Source organism: Narcine bancroftii, chromosome 7 (genome assembly GCF_036971445.1).
Source record: "Narcine bancroftii isolate sNarBan1 chromosome 7, sNarBan1.hap1, whole genome shotgun sequence".
NCBI lineage: Eukaryota > Metazoa > Chordata > Chondrichthyes > Torpediniformes > Narcinidae > Narcine > Narcine bancroftii.
Genome location: NC_091475.1, coordinates 33,126,101 through 33,135,396, shown reverse-complemented (window position 1 = coordinate 33,135,396; position 9,296 = coordinate 33,126,101). Strand labels below are relative to the sequence as shown.

Sequence of the window (9,296 nt, the reverse complement as noted above, 5' to 3'; positions counted from 1 at the left end):
TGCAGACTGTGGCATAACTCCATGGTTAAAGGCAAAAATGCCAAAAAGCAGCAGAAGATGGAACAAACATTTAATCATCTAGCTGCAAACTGGATAAGTTCATTTTATATGGATTAAAAAACATCAGAGATAGATGTAGGGGAGGGCCATTTGGCACCTTGCAACTGTTCTTCCTTCAAAAAGGTGATATTTAACCTTGGTGTAATTTTATAGCACAAACATCACGTTCCTAATTCTCTTATTATCCAAAAGCAACATATTGATCTCTGCCTTAATATATTCAGCACCTGGGCCTCCACAGCCTTCTTGGAGAGTGGATTTCAAACCTTCATTATCCTCTTGGCTAAGAAATCACATCACAAATTAGTTCTGAATAACCAAACCTTTATTTTCAAACTGATGCCTTGGGGTTCTTGGCTAGACGAACCATTATCCAAACATCTAGTTTACCATTCTCTGAAAAACAATTATCTGGTTCAATTAGACCACATTTTTTTAAACTGCAGAGAGTATATATTCAGTCACTTCCTCGCTTTCCCTAGGATATACAGTTTTCTCCCATTTCAGGAGTCAATCTGAAGAACTTTCTCCTTACTTCCACTGTTGCCATTTTATTTCTCCTTAGGTAGGAAGACCGGACCTGTTCCAAAACCTCAACATTCCAGGTGCGATTGTAACGGGCTTATGCAAGTTCAGTAAAGATGTCTTACTTTTGTACTCAAATCCTCTTGCAAGGTCAGCATTCTGTATTGCTAGTTGCCTGCTGCACCTACATCTTAAAATTAACATCCATGCAAGAGGACATCCAGGTCCCTCTGAAAAAAATACATTTAATTCTCTCACCATTTAAAAAAAATGCTCCCCTCTTTCTAAAGTGAATGATCTGCCATTTTTTACTGGGCGATCCTGTAGGTCAGGAAGCGATGTTTTATTGTGCCGCACCAGTCGTTCTTTCAATTCTGCACCAACCAATTTTGAAGCAAGGTTGGAGAGAGATGTTAGAAGTTGGCACACTTAAGAGGAACACTCTTTTGGCAGAAAAGGAAAGAAAATGGAGATTGAATTTCAAATCATGGACATCACAGGGTGTGTGAATAATTCATGTTCTACTGAAGAAAAGATACTTCTCAAGTCTTGCCTGCTGCAGCTGGGGAATACAAGAGAGAAATATTACTTTTGAACATCAGCTCAGAAGTGTATTGAGCACTTGCTAACTGCATAGAAAATGTGCAGATATCATGTTCATTTGTACAGTCCAGTAGTGGGAAGGATAGTTCAACTCACAGCTTTTAGAGATGGAAGAGAGTTGCAAGTTCAACACATCCAAAATCTGGTGCTACCTGTTATAACCCAATGAACATGTTGTTTGAGAAAAGTAATCACAATATAGGCTGTGGGTAAAGATCAAGAGCATCTCGGGCATTATTGTTGGGTTGTGGACTGAATCTAATCATTACAGGCATTTTGGGTATCTGACTTGTTTTTTTAAAATCCCCAGGTATTTATTATTTTGTTTGTTTTTCTAATTTTGTCCTCTAAGCTGATACTTTGTTCACTGTTTATTCACTGCAAACTTTAGTGATCATTAAAGATCTATAATAACTGGTCGAAGGTGCCTGAGATCAATGTGGAATAATTCCAAGTCTGTGAAAAGAAAAGAGGAGCCGGATTGGGTAGAATCAATCGAGAGGAATGGCTAGGTGACACTTTGGGTCAGATCCATGTTTGAGATTAGGATTCCAAGACTGTATTTGGGTTCTGCTTAGTGCCCCTTTAGAATGGCAGCTGAGATCAAGGGATCTGCTTGCTGGTAAATAATGGGCACTAACTAATTTATGTGTTTATGAATGAAATTCACAATCCTTTAATAATCTGTCTAGGCAAAAATACTTAAGAGTGTATACGTATTCTATACTCCCAAGTCTAAAAGCTAAGAGTCCATTAGTTATAATGTATTACATGTGCAGTTTTTAACTTTAATGTTTAATTGCTGTACCCTTGTACACTTTGTAATAGCACTGGTTTAATAGTTGAAAATGTGTCCTTTGTTCTAAATATATCATTCACAGTGCTCACAGATGATAGATTGATGTCACTTTTGAGGCAGCTTCATTCATTTGTTATATTTCCAAGGGCAATTTATGTCTTGCTGTTGACAGATGTTAAACAAAAGCACTTAATCCAGGGTTGCGTCGGAAAATTTCCGGAAAAGTTAAATGGAAGAAGATGCGGCCAGCTTCCCAGCATTGAAAATTTAACCTGATTATCTCGATCAACCCAGTGAGAATTTCCTTTTAGCTTTTGAAATGTAACACACATATGACATTCAGTAAATTCCTCACGTTAATGTGCATTTAGGGAGTTGCACAGAGAAGTTAATTCACTGAATTAACTGAAACAGAGGCTTGAAATCTGAATCTATTAAAGAGGTCCTTCAATGGAAGCTAATGCAAATAGAGGCAATAAATGTATTATATTAAAGTCAAGACGCAAAAAACCATGTTCTATCACCTTCTGGCTCTCCTCAGCTCTTCATCTGTTATTTTGAATACAAATGTGCATAAGTTTAATCTTTGTTCAGATGCAAAACACATGGTGGAGTGTTTGTAGAAAGCAGCACTTCTAACCTAACAAAGTGAATGTGCTGGAATGGTAATAGTAAAGGCTCTCCCATCTCTTGTTGTGCTTTAGATACAACTCCATGTTTTCTCATGTCAGATTGTACTATCAGCCATTTTTCTGTGATAAATTAGACTTTTATCTAGGAATGGCTTCCTGGCTTTTTGATTATGCCAAGAATTAAAATATATGATGAAAGAAAACTGATCAGCCTCTCTACTGATTGCTAGCTTTCTGTTTGCCATTCTCACCCACTAATGTGGAAATTCTGGCAACTTGTAAGTTGTTGTTAGTGAGGATTCGAGAGGGGGGAGTACTGTATAAGGTACGAATGAAAATTAAAGATCTTCTATTTACATTTGAAAAGATTGAATGATTTCTAAGTTCCAGGGCTGTAGCTGGCATTCTCACTGTTCAGGTTGCTTGCCCCACAGGCTATTTACCATGAGGCATTTTTACATAGCCATTAAGCAGCAGAAAATTTTTGGAAAATTTCTGCCCCAGTGGAAGTGTAAAAATGTTGGGACGGAATTTTTAATGCAAATTCCATCCTGTAATTTTTCCATTCATACCCCTACACATTTTTACGGAGCGGCTCTGGTGTAAATTGACTACGTCCACTCTGTAAGAAACAGGCCTAATGTATACGACGCCCACCCCCCTGCCCCCCCCCCCCACCGACAAACTCCACAACACAGGATGACTGCGTCAAAGTGCCCCTGTGTAAACGACCACATCAAGACACACCGGAGGTAAGTATGCTAATTTATTTTGGAATAATTCCAGTTTCTGTGTAAAAATGCCCATTGTAAACTGGTTGACTGAATAGTTATGAGCCTGTATGTAGCTAGTGGAGTCTTGGATATTCGATGGATATTGGGCTACCTGTTTATTTACCATGAAAATGAAATAGTAAACAATCACAAGGTTCTGGTCAGGTCCTCAGTCACAGAATTGGATCAGAGACAGGAGGATTCTAAAGACTTCTAATTTTTCTTGTTCGGCAAAAGGTAATCAAGAAAGGACTGTACTTCCATTGTTATCCAAGTATCACACAGCTGTATTTAATGCTGTTACTCCCTCAGAACACAGCACTTCTTATCTCAAAGATATAAGGGGTTATATTTTTGTCATTAGTGGAGTGGATAAGTTGACCATTATAGAATGGATGTGATATTCTCTTCATTGTTAATGCAAGTTGTTCCACCAGTTTACTGAAGAAAACAAAGGCATCGAATAGCATCTCCTCCTTCCCTTGCCCTCCCACTCACATCCTGATCTCCCAACATATCCCATGCCAAGAAAATCAATTGACCATCTGTTTTGCTGTGGGAGCCAAAGAATTTTTTTTTCTCAAGATAGTAGGGCACAGGGTTGCAGTGGCCACTTCGGCTCCTCACAGTAGTGAAATTCCAAGCCCGCTACGGTGTATCCATGACCAGGAAACTTTCGTCAAAATACAAAACACGAATGGGACTTTCAAATTAGTGGATCGGGTCGGTAAAATTCTGTGCGGTTTAAACCTACTGAAGCAGGGAACACAGACTCTGCAAATTGCAGAGCAGATCATGGGAGGCCATTGGAAGTGCTGGTGGAGAAAGCAGAAGTGCGGAAGACGAGCTGGCATCGGGGTTATACTGAGAGTTAACCCTTTCAGACCAATGCTCCCAACGATCTTACTCTCAAATGTAAAATCGCTGGAGAAGAAAGTGGATTACCTGAGGCTGCTTCTGAACCAGAGAGAACGTCAGGACTGCTGTGCGCTGCTGAAGGACACCATTCCAGACTCAGTGATCCAGATGGATGGCCTTATCTCCTTCAGGGCAAACAGGGACACTGCTACATCTGGCAAGATTCAAGGAGGAGTCTGCGCATTTATTTCAACAAGAACTGGTGCCCCATCATCTCTGTGGTGAAGACCTTCTGCTCCTTTACCTCCTGGTAAAATACATGCCTAGGGAATTCTCGGCCACACTGATTGCCGCAGTCTGCGTTCCACCTGCGGCTAATGAGGGTGAAGCTGTGAAGGAGCTTTACGAGCATCTGCGAAGCCCAGACTTCCCACCCTGATGGTACTATGGTCGTTGCTGGCAACTTCAATCACTCCAACCTGAAAATGATCTTACTATGGTTTGAATAGCAGAGGAGAAAACACCCTGGATCAGGTGTACACCAACGCCCCTGGTGCATTCAAGGCTGCACCTCATCCCCACCTTGGTTACTCAAATCACATATCTGTCCTGCTAACCATGGCATACAGTCCACTGGCAAAGTGAACTAGGTCGGTTTGCAGGGAGATCAGGACATGGCCAGGGTGGGGGAGACCATAGCAATGCTGCAAGATTGCTTGGAGACTACAAAATGGAGCTGTTTCAGGGAGGCAGCCACCTACATCTGCCATGCAAAAATAGAGGAGAACACACACTCAGTGACTGGCTACATCAGCAAGTTCATTGAGGATGTCACCGAGATCAAGTGTTTCACAACCAGTGCTAACCAGAAACCACGGTTGGATGCAGAAGTCCTGGACCTTCTTAAAGCTCATGATGCTGCCTTTACAACAGGGGATTATAGTGGCACTAAGATCAGCCAGGGCTGAACTCTCCTGTGCAATCCGAAAGGCAAAGTGAGGGTACGCACAGAAGATCCACAGACAGCTGTGCAATACTGGCGACACGAGGTATATGTGGCACGGGATCAAGACTATTACGGATCACAAGTCAACCTTGCAAATTAAGGACAATGATGTCTCCCAGATTGGACAGACTGAACACCTTCTATGCTCGGTCTGATGAGAAGAACAGGATGAAGCCAAAGGATGCTCCATGTCCCCCAGATGAACTGGACCCTCGCATAGCCGTGGCCAAGTTGAGGAGAACCCTATCCAAGGTGAACCCACACAAGGTGGCGGGACCAGACAATATACTTGGTAGGGTGCTGAAGGACTGTACAGACCAATTGACAGAGTCTTCATGGGCATCTTCAACACCTCACTGCAGCAGTCCATCATTCCCACAGAGTTCAAGACAGCCACCGTCATTGTGGTACCCAAAAGAATGATAATAACAACCCTCATTGACTACTGCCCTAGGCGACTGACCTCCACCATTATGAAATGTTTTGGGTGTCTGGTGATGGAATACATCAAAGCACACCTTCCAGAGGACCCCTTTCAATTCGCCCATAGAAGAAACTGTTCCACGGACAATGCTATAGCCTTGTCATTTCACTCCATCGTGGCCCACCTGGATAACAACACCTCATATGCCAGGCTGCTGTTCATTGACCAGCTCAGCATTTAGTATGATCATTCCCCAGAGGCAGGTGAAGAATTTGCCCTTGCTGGGACACAACACCCCTCTCTGTAATTGAATCCTGGACTTCCTAATGGAAAGAACACATTCTGTCCGGGTCAGTAGCAGAATATTGAGCACTGTCACGCTGAGTACTGGCACACCTGTACATGCTACTGACCCATGATTGCATCACCATATCCAGCTCCAACAGTGTCATCAAGTTTGCAGATGACACAAAAGTAGTTGGTGTCATCCGCAACAACAATGAGTTGCACTACAAATAAGAGGTAGAAAATCTCGTGAAATGGTGAAAGAGTAACAACCTGAGTCTCAACGTTGTCAAGATGAAGGAGGTGATCGTGGACTTCAGGAGGACCAGGAATGCCCAGCCTCCTCTACACATCAACAACTCTGTAGTAGAGAGAGTGGAGTGCACCAAGTTCCTTGGAGTTTACTAACTAGTGACCTATCGTTGTCACTCAACATCTCCTCACTTGTCAGGAAGGCACAACAGAGACAACAGTTCCTGAGAAGAGTGAAGCAGGCAAGGCTATCGGCCACCATTATATCAACCTTCTATAGGTTGCTGGCCGGCTGCATCACAGTATGGTACAGTTGCTGCAGAGAGGATCATTGGGGTCTCCCTCTCCCATATTGACATGAACTACTGGGATTATTATCTGAAGAGGGCACGCAAAATCATTGAGGACCCCTTCCACCCTGCACACAGCATCTTTCAGCTGCTCCTGTCAGGGAAGAGATACAGGAGGATCAGAGCCAGCACTACTAGGCTGAGGAAGAGCTTCTTCCCACGGGCAGTGAGAATGTTGAATGACCAAAGACCACACTAAACATCTACTCTTATTTGTAAAAACAATATTTATTTATTTTTATTTTTATAGATATAATACCTGTCCTGCATATGTATTATTTGTCTGTATGTGTTATGTCTGGTTGTGTGTCTGCGTGATTTTGCACCGAGGACCGGAGAACGCTGTTTCATCAGGTTGTACTTGTGCAATCAGATAACAATAAACGTGGCTTGAAATCAATCACAGTGAAAATGGAACACGAGTGTAGGAACAAGAGGAGGCTTTTGACCCCTTTGCCTTCTTCTTTCTTGGCTGACCTGTTCCTGAACTCCATTGACTCACCTGTTCTTTGCCTCACTAAAGACACTTAGTCCTCCTTCTGAAATTTTCCGTTGAGCTTAACTCTGAGCTGTTTGGGAGTGAGAATTTCAGCTTTTCACTCCCCTACGTACGAGGACATGGATCTTGAAATTGCCCCAGAAATACCCGACATTCGTTTTGGTTTGAAGTAGTTACGTTTAGAAACAGTCTCAGATATGATTCAGACAGGAGCATATTGAACATATTGTTGAAGGTTACGTCTTCAGAATGAGATGTTAAATCAAAGGCCCATCCTGATGTTCTGCCTTATACTTCTGCTGGACTGACCACTGTCTAATGCAATTTGCCAACTCTAGCACCAATCTCGCGCCAATAGAGAGGTGACAAAGAGCACTATGAAAACAATGTTAAGTCTCTAGAGCAGTGTTAAGCAAAATCGAGAAAACATTCTCATCTTCTCTATCAGAAGATTGCAAAGTAAAAGATTTTGCACATCAGAAGTTCTACAATCCTTCAAGAAAGAATAACCAGCTGACCTCTGCAAGCACCTGAAGGCTGAGGTCCAACAGGAAACCTATGAGTTGATGAACAGGTGATGGTGGGGAAAATTGCAGCAGGGGCTGCAACTCATTGATAACCATTGTAGGAGTGAATTCTTCAGACTGCAGAAGCCATGTGCACCCCGTATCCCCAAGAGACAACTAGTTGATCACGCCAACTTATGAAGAGCAGAACGGAAGCCAGCGTCTGTCGGAAGGAGTATGTTGGAGTATGATTTGTTCTCCAATGAGTGCCTTGATTCCATTTCATAGCAAACAAACCAACCCAGTCTCATGAATACTGCTTACTGATAAGTCCTCGTTTAAGGGCCAGTTGCCATCTGAACAATAAAAGGCTCCAGGTGCAGAGAATATCCCTTCTGAAATTCTAACATTTAGTAGATAGAAGAGAGCTTCAGTCATAAATTCATCACTTTATCTCCCCAATCTGGCAAAAAGAGGGACTTGGCCTGGTGTCTAAGAGATACTGTTATTGTGAGCAGCTTCAAGAAGTCACATGTATTCAAGACTAAAGTGCACAGGAGCATTGTGAAAGGTGCTGTATAAGATAACAATTTCTTTTTCTTTATATTTTCTCTCTGCTTGCTCTATTAAAAGCTTTGATCACGTTCGGCCTCATTAGATTAACCCTTGATCTTCTGGAGAGGAGTATACAAGCCTTGACTGTAACCTGTCTTGACAGTTTAACTATTTATTCATCAGTGAATCTCCCATTTGGAACAATTCTCAGTTACTTTTTTAAGACAAGTGATACTCTTGGCAGCCATTTTTTTGTTTAAGTAATCATTTTTGAAATCTCTTTTTCCCACTGAGCTCATAAGAAATGAGCAAAGCTTCTACCATGTATTATTATACATATGTTTCTTTATTGGCTTTGTGCTGATTGGGAATAAACAAACACAGGCTATAATAGATCTTCAAAGAAAAGAATGAGATGGATTTGATTTCAGTTCCAACTAATTTATTTTCTTCCAAAATAGATAAGACTGATTGTACGTTGGTATAGCAAGGGATACTTTAGAACAAGTGAAAAAACCAACTGGTGTGCCAATAATGGATTACCACAATATGCATGAGTCGTCAGTAAGGTGACTTATTGCCCTGCCTAATGGAGTATATAATGAAACAATATACATGCATAAGAACATAAGAGGTAGGAGCAGGAATAGACCAAATCTCTTGAAGGTGCCTGCCACATTTAATGAAATCATGACTGATCTGCCCTTTTCATTCAATTTGCCATTCTATTCCTCCATCCCTAGATTTTCATACAGTCCAAAATCTTTTTTCCCCATTTGTTCTTGTTTAATTGTTTGCATGACATATAGGGTTTAAAAAAAAAACATTAACATGGTTTCAATGATCGCTATGTTCTGGGGAGCATTTCCATCCTAATCAGTCCATGAAAATGGATCATGTCATGTATTGGGAATCTTAGTGTAACCATTAAGGAGGTAACATATTGGAGTGGACAGAAGATTAGCAGGTAACAGAGTATGCGTTAAGGGGCCCTCTTTCCGGTTGACTATGGTGTAATGAGTGCTTGCTAAATGAATCGATGATAGAGCAAGATATGCGAGTTGAGTAAAGAAAAAAAGAAGAAAAGTGTTGAAGGGTTAAATCAGCAGGCAATGATCTGGAAAATGAAGTTTAATATAGAAGAAAAAGTAAGATTGCCCATTTTGGCA

General features: G+C 41.5%; 1 long non-coding RNA gene across 1 annotated transcript in view; it reads right to left on the bottom strand.

Annotated features, from left to right (window-relative positions):
• Positions 1 to 473: 473 nt before the first annotated feature.
• Positions 474 to 9,296, bottom strand: part of LOC138738706 (uncharacterized) — a 282,524-nt gene continuing 273,701 nt past the window's right edge. The window contains exon 7 of the long non-coding RNA XR_011341683.1: positions 474 to 1,147. This is a non-coding gene — a long non-coding RNA (uncharacterized lncRNA). The remainder of the gene's footprint in view (positions 1,148 to 9,296) is intronic.